Below are 8,277 nucleotides of genomic sequence, written 5' to 3' on the forward strand. Positions count from 1 at the left end.
ACCAAAGCTTTAGTGTTAAAACCAGGCTATTGGTCAGTGGGTCCAGGTGCGCCAGGACTTCCTGGACTTTACAGAAGGCTTAATGCTGACTGACAACCTAACCAGTGTGTGTTCTGACCCTGTCCCCAGTGTGTTCTGACCCTGTCCCCAGGCACCTGCCATGCGGCTGCGTTTGGACACCAGCACAATGGGCTATTGTGTCCAGCAAAATTAGTTAAACGTTCAAATGCAATTGTGTCTAAATAGTAGTTTTAGAATTGTAAAGAATGTCTCTAAAGACAGACCCTTCAATTTGAATAAATTTAAAGGTGCTATTTTTAGACTAAAATTTAAAGTGCAGGGTACTACCTCAACAATAGTCCCAGACACGTCCTTTAGTGTTTAAAATGTCAATAAAAATGGGTACCGGACTAGTCAGAATAGTCTGTCTGTCAATTAACAGTTAACATACATAAAAAAAAACTAGTCTACACATTTGAAACAAGACAACTCACCACAACTTTTCTCTTTGCTCGGATCCTAGCGCCGACGCTGTCTTCTCAGGCCAATGAGACGGTCCTCTCTCCCAAATGATGAGGAATGAGGCTGAAATCTTGTTATGGTTTCAGGTGGCCAAACACCGGTCACGGCCCGCGAAGACGAGTCATCGGACGAAGGATCCCACTTCTGACACCAAATTGTTGCGGAAACTATTCTATAACAAATGACAGAGAAAATGAGGCAAAATATAACCAAGTTGTCTTGTTCAAAAGTGGTTCTTTATTTTAGCCGTGCACAGCCAAAAAGGCTCTCCCTGACATTTGCCGTTCTGTCCCTCCTGATCTGACCAGAGCAAACATTGAGTTCAGCTTGTTAAGGCACAACAGGTGCCACGTATGCACAAAACCAGTCTAAACATATTGCAGAGAAACACACTCAATGTTCTACCTCATGTGAGACATCCTTGGACCCGCAGCTGTCAGTCTGTTTACCCAGGGATGTCTGCAGAGCCATAAGAAGTGTGACCCGGATGTTACACATATGTTGACCTAAGTTTTATGGCATCAGGCAAAGACATTACATTTTTACACCACAACACGTCGGCCGCGGCGGTGTGGAAGCCGCTTAAGTCGCACCAGCCAAAAAATGCATAATAGAGAAGAAAAAACATACATAAGTCGCACTGGAGTATAAGTATAAGTATATAAGTATAAATATAAGTATAAATCGCACCCCGGCCAAAACTATGAAAAAAGGTTCGACTTATAGTCCTGAAATACAGTATTTATATTTTTCATATTTTCTTTATTTGCACTAAACAAACGTCCTGTATTTTCCCAAAAAAACACTTCGTCACTCATCGTCTGTAAAAGTCCTTTATCATGTTATTATCGTGTTATCGCGTTATTATCGTGTTATTATCGTGTTATTTTTGCATTATTATCGCGTTATTATCGTGTTATTATCGTGTTAGTATCGTTTTAGTATCGTGTTACTGCTGTAGTAGCTTCTCCAAACCACCAGAGGCAGCAGCGCCAACTCAACCAGAAAGACTTAAATCGCACACTTTTCTGATTTTTATGTCGACGAATTTAGCGACGAAGAATATTTCTGTTTTTCCTCTGGAGTTATGTTCACGTGACCTAAACTCAAACGCACAACATTCAGTGAAATGATCAGAAACGTCTGAATTATTCTTAGTTGAATCAAAATTGTGTCGAAGGCGTAGAATTTAGAGCATTTTACTCCTTTTCACGGATTTATTTTACTCCATTTTACTCACTTATTTTTACTTGACTTATTTACTCGCTCAAACTCGGCTCGTTCTCTGTCACTTGTGGATGTGAATGTTTGTGGCGCTAACGGCTGCCGGCTAATCTCATCCATGAGTAAAGAGGACAGCGCTAACGTCGCCGCTAGCTCCGCCTGTGATTAGCATTTGTCCTTTGTTTTCACTGCTTTAGCATTAGCAGGATTAGCATAACGGCAGAGTGACATTTGGACTTCTTTTTCTGGAAAGCTGCCTGTGCCTTTTGTGTGAAGTTGTGTTTTTTAGGGCTTGTTTTTAGCGCGTTATTATTCCATTTTTAGCTTTTTAGAACGTTAGCGTTAGCGTTAGCACACATGCTGCAGTATTTGTTCTGTCTTTATATCTAAACTCACTCTTGTTCTTTTGCTCTGGCGTCTCGTTTGTTCTGAAAACCTCACGTGACTTTCTCTCAGTCGGGCGTTTCCTCGTCAGTATTTGCGTTAGCGCTCCATCTACTGGCAGCAGAGGGCACTACCGCGGTTAGCGACATGCTAATGTGCTAATGTGAACGCACAGAAGGTGATTCGAGTCAGAAACAATGATTCACAGAGTTAAAAACAGGAAACGTCCGGATCTCGAGCTCTGACAAAGTGAAGCGAGTGTTTTTGTGAGGCTCAGAGGAAGGACTAAACCAGGACTAAACCAGGACTAAACCAGGACTAAACCAGGACTAAACCAGGACTAAACCAGGACTAAACCAGGTCTAAACCAGGACTAAACCAGGACTAAACCAGGACTAAACCAGGACTAAACCAGGTCTAAACCAGGACTAAACCAGGACTAAACCAGGACTAAACCAGGACTAAACCAGGTCTAAACCAGGACTAAACCAGGACTAAACCAGGTCTAAACCAGGACTAAACCAGGACTAAACCAGGTCTAAACCAGGACTAAACCAGGACTAAACCAGGACTAAACCAGGACTAAACCAGGACTAAACCAGGACTAAACCAGGTCTAAACCAGGACTAAACCAGGACTAAACCAGGACTAAACCAGGACTAAACCAGGTCTAAACCAGGACTAAACCAGGACTAAACCAGGACTAAACCAGGACTAAACCAGGTCTAAACCAGGACTAAACCAGGACTAAACCAGGACTAAACCAGGACTAAACCAGGTCTAAACCAGGACTAAACCAGGACTAAACCCAGACTAAACCCAGACTAAACCAGGACTAAACCAGGACTAAACCCAGACTAAACCCAGACTAAACCAGGACTAAACCCAGACTAAACCCAGACTAAACCAGGACTAAACCCAGACTAAACCAGGACTAAACCAGGACTAAACCAGGACTAAACCAGGACTAAACCCAGACTAAACCCAGACTAAACCAGGACTAAACCCAGACTAAACCCAGACTAAACCAGGACTAAACCCAGACTAAACCAGGACTAAACCAGGACTAAACCCAGACTAAACCAGGACTAAACCCAGACTAAACCAGGACTAAACCAGGACTAAACCAGGACTAAACCAGGACTAAACAAGGACTAAACCAGGACTAAACCAGGACTAAACCCAGACTAAACCAGGACTAAACCAGGACTAAACCAGGACTAAACAAGGACTAAACCAGGACTAAACCAGGACTAAACCAGGACTAAACACAGACTAAACCCAGACTAAACCAGGACTAAACCCAGACTAAACCAGGACTAAACCAGGACTAAACCAGGTCTAAACCAGGACTAAACCAGGACTAAACCCAGACTAAACCCAGACTAAACCCAGACTAAACCAGGACTAAACCAGGACTAAACCCAGACTAAACCCAGACTAAACCAGGACTAAACCCAGACTAAACCAGGACTAAACCAGGACTAAACCAGGACTAAACCAGGACTAAACAAGGACTAAACCAGGACTAAACCCGGACTAAACCAGGACTAAACCAGGACTAAACCAGGACTAAACCAGGACTAAACCAGGTTTAAACCAGGACTAAACCAGGACTAAACCAGGTCTAAACCAGGTCTAAACCAGGACTAAACCTTTAATAAACATATGAATAATAAACATATAATAAACATATGAATAATAAACATATAATAAACATATGAATAATAAACATATAATAAACATAAGAATAATAAACATATGAATAATAAACATATAATAAACATATAATAAACATGTGAATAATAAACATATAATAAACATAAGAATAATAAACATATGAATAATAAACATATAATAAACATATAATAAACATGTGAATAATAAACATATAATAAACATAAGAATAATAAACATATGAATAATAAACATATAATAAACATATAATAAACATGTGAATAATAAACATATGAATAATAAACATATGAAAAATAAAACCTTCTCTGGTGCGAGCGGCGGAAACATATGAATAATAAGAATGAATCATTGTCGCGTTTGGTCGTCTTCGTCTGCGACTGTGACACGGGACAAACACTGAATGATGATTTATGAGCTGTAATTCTATGAGTCAATGAGACGAGGAACGAGATTTTGTCTCAACGTTTGACAAAATCACATTTAAATATTAGTGTCAGTGAAAACGTGAAGCTGCGATTGAAAAGCAAATGGACGAAGCCTCGAAGAACGACAAGATGATCATTGTCCACCGCGTCATTTAGCATTTAGCATTTAATATTTAGCATTTAGCCAGCCTTTAGCATTTAGCATTTAGCCAGCATTTAGCATTTAGCCAGTATTTAGCATTTATCCAGCATTTAGCATTTAGCCTTTAGCATTTAGCCTTTAGTATTTAGTCGGTGTAATCCCTCATTCGTCCAGGCGTGTTCCATAGTAGAAAAAGCTTCAGTTGTAGTCATCTGGACTCAGTTTGAAAAAATAGACGTTTCGACTCTCATCCAAGAGTCATTGTCAATAACAGAATTTAGATCGAGAACTCCGATATTAATACTGTTCTGTGGTAAGACCCGCCCATTGGGCGGAGCCTTCCTGAAGTAGAAAGAGTTGTTTGTTTCAACAGAAACTTACCCTCTTGGTATCTACCGAGCCTATTCAACCCTTTAATGGGCTATTAGTCTCCCCTTTGTCTTTGTGAGACCCTGGCTCACCCTGAGGACCTGATTAACATCTAAATGTCCTGGTACTGGTCCTCTACCTCTCCAGGGGTTCAGTATACCATTATAAATAACAGGAAGATTGAATCTTAACCCTCCATTTCTGTTTAAAGAAGGTTTTTCTTTTTTTTAACAAAAATAGCTTCCTTGACTCCTCTTTCAAACCATCTTTTCTCCTGCTTAAAACCTTCACCTCACCGTCTTCAAACGAGTGATTAGAGGCTTCAAGATGGAGATGCACGGCACTCTGAGGTCCTGAACTAGTATTTCTTCTGTGCTGATAAAGCCTCTTGTGTAGAGGCTGTTTCGTCTCACCTATGTACCGTTCTTTACAGCTTTCTTCACTGCATTGGATCGAATAAACTACATTGCTCTGTTTTTGAGTCGGCAACTTGTCCTTTGGGTGAACCAGTTTTTGTCTTAAAGTGTTTCCTGGTTTAAAATAAACAGGGACTTCGTGTTGTCTAAAAATTCTCTGCAGTTTTTCCGACAGGCCAGACACATAAGGGATAGAAACACCCTTCCTTCTCTGTTCAGTTTCCCTTTTGTCCTGCTTCTTGGTTCTCTTCACTCTGTTGAGAGCCCAAGCGGGGTAACCACAGGCTGAGAGGGCATTTCGGACATGTTTTTCCTCTTTCTTCTTGCCCTCTGAGCTGGTGGGCACACCTTGAGCTCTGTGTTGTAAGGTTCTGATCACCCCCAGCTTGTGCTGTAGTGGGTGGTTGGAACCAAAGAGCAGATACTGGTCCGTGTGTGTAGGTTTCCTATATACTTCTATTTGGAGTTTCCCGTCCTCTCCTCTGATCGTGGAACAATCAAGAAAGGCCAAGCGATTCTCCTTAGCGTCTTCTCTTGTAAACCTGATATGTGGGTCCACAGCATTGATGTGATCAGAGAAGGTTTCCAGCTCTTGTTTCTTGATTGTTACAAAAGTATCATCGACATAGCGGAGCCACAGTTTTGGAGCTATGCCTGAGAATGAGGACAGTGCCTTCTTCTCAAAGTGCTCCATGTACAGGTTGGCCACTATGGGAGAGACGGGCGAGCCCATGGCACAGCCATGAATCTGTCTGTAAAGATTTATTATTTAGTATTTAGCTTTTAGCCAGCCTTTAGCATTTAGCATTTAGCCAGCATTTAGTATTTAGCATTTGGCCTTTTACATTTAGCATTTAGCATTTAGCCAGCATTTAGCATTTAGCCAGCATTTAGTATTTAGCATTTAGCATTTGGCCTTTTACATTTAGCATTTAGCATTTAGCATAACATGACCAAGACCTACACAACACATAAAAACTGCCACATTAAGTCAATTTGTAAAAACTCAATTTCATGAACAGTAAAAGTTTAATAAAGAATTTAGGTGATTTTTATTTAATTAACTTAAAAAATTCGACTAAAACACGAAATTACACATGGAATTTTAAATAACTGAATCTACGTAAAGGGAAAAGTATGATGTCTTTTTAATATAATATAAATATTTCTTGCTTCATTTTTGTATCTTTAACTTCACGACACATAAAATAAACATAATCATAACTCAGTCAAACTCGCTCTGCTCCGGTCGCACTCTTCCTGCTCCCCACTTCCTGCTCTTCCACTTCCTGCTCTTCCCCTTCCTGCTCTTTCATTTCCTGCTCTTCCCCTTCCTGCTCTTTCATTTCCTGCTCTTCCTCTTCCTGCTCTTCCACTTCCTGCTCTTCCACTTTCTGCCCCGCCACTTCCTGCTCTTCCACTTCCTGCTCTTGCCCTTCCTGCGCTTCCACTTCCTGCTCTTCTCCTTCCTGCGCTTCCACTTCCTGCTCTTCCACTTCCTGCTCTTCCCCTTCCTGCGCTTCCACTTCCTGCTCTTCTCCTTCCTGCGCTTCCACTTACTGCTCTTCCCTTCCTGCGCTTCCACTTCCTGCTGTTCCCCTTCCTGCTCCTCCACTTCCTGCTCTTCCACTTCCTGCTCCTCCACTTCCTGCTCTTCCACTTCCTGCTCTTCCTCCGCACCTGTTTGCCAGTCGGCTCGGCGTACCTTCACTCCGGATGGGCGGTGATTGACGGCGTTTGGACGGCGCTCTTTGGCCCGGCGCCGAGCCCAGAGCGAGATGAGTGACAGGCGGCGGCAGACGGGGCGACAGGCTCAGATCTGCGGAAAGTCACCTCCACAAAGCCTCCCGTAACTCACTGTCAGAGGGAAGCGTCTGGGGATGGAGCTGTCACACGATCAGAGCGACGCTGCACGTTTCAGGGCTCGGATTAAACGTAAACGTTCTCAAACTGCGGCGAGGTTTTCTTTGACGCCGTTTTAGTTATTTTCCTTTAAATTTACTTTATATATTGTTTATTTGTTTACAGATAAACACGAGGATCAGCGAGGGTCAGCGAGGGTCAAATAAACAAATAAAACAATCTACCTTAATTAGATTTTGAGACGTCACGGTTTAACATTTTTGTCTAACGATTATTGTGAGATTAAACCTTGATTATTAACGTCACGACTTGGGTGAGTGGTTCTGGGTGAGTGGTTCTGGGTGAATGGTTCTGGGTGAGTGGTTCTGGGTGAGTGGTTCTGGGTGAGTGGTTCTGGGTGAATGGTTCTGGGTGAGTGGTTCTGGGTGAATGGTTCTGGGTGAGTGGTTCTGGGTGAGTGGTTCTGGGTAAGTGGTTCTGGGTGAATGGTTCTGGGTGAGTAGTTCTGGGTGAATGGTTCTGGGTGAGTGGTTCTGGGTGAGTGGTTCTGGGTGAGTGGTTCTGGGTGAATGGTTCTGGGTGAGTGGTTCTGTGTAAGTGGTTCTGGGTGAATGGTTCTGGGTGAATGGTTCTGGGTGAGTGGTTCTGGGTGAGTGGTTCTGGGTGAGTGGTTCTGGGTGAGTGGTTCTGGGTGAGTGGTTCTGTGTAAGTGGTTCTGGGTGAATGGTTCTGGGTGAGTAGTTCTGGGTGAATGGTTCTGGGTGAGTGGTTCTGGGTGAATGGTTCTGGGTGAGTGGTTCTGGGTGAGTGGTTCTGGGTGAGTGGTTCTGGGTGAATGGTTCTGGGTGAGTGGTTCTGGGTGAATGGTTCTGGGTGAGTAGTTCTGGGTGAATGGTTCTGGGTGAGTGGTTCTGGGTGAGTGGTTCTGTGTAAGTGGTTCTGGGTGAGTGGTTCTGGGTGAATGGTTTTGGGTGAGTGGTTCTGGGTGAATGGTTCTGGGTGAATGGTTTTGGGTGAGTGGTTCTGGGTGAATGGTTCTGGGTGAGTGGTTCTGGGTGAATGGTTCTGGGTGAATGGTTTTGGGTGAGTGGTTCTGGGTGAATGGTTCTGGGTGAGTGGTTCTGTGTAAGTGGTTCTGGGTGAGTGGTTCTGGGTGAATGGTTTTGGGTGAATGGTTTTGGGTGAGTGGTCCTGGGTGAATGGTTCTGGGTGAATGGTTCTGGGTGAGTGGTTC

Source organism: Eucyclogobius newberryi, unplaced genomic scaffold (genome assembly GCF_026437365.1).
Source record: "Eucyclogobius newberryi isolate DKJ021-1_F unplaced genomic scaffold, fEucNew1.0.hap1 SCAF_11, whole genome shotgun sequence".
Taxonomy (NCBI): Eukaryota; Metazoa; Chordata; class Actinopteri; order Gobiiformes; family Gobiidae; genus Eucyclogobius; species Eucyclogobius newberryi.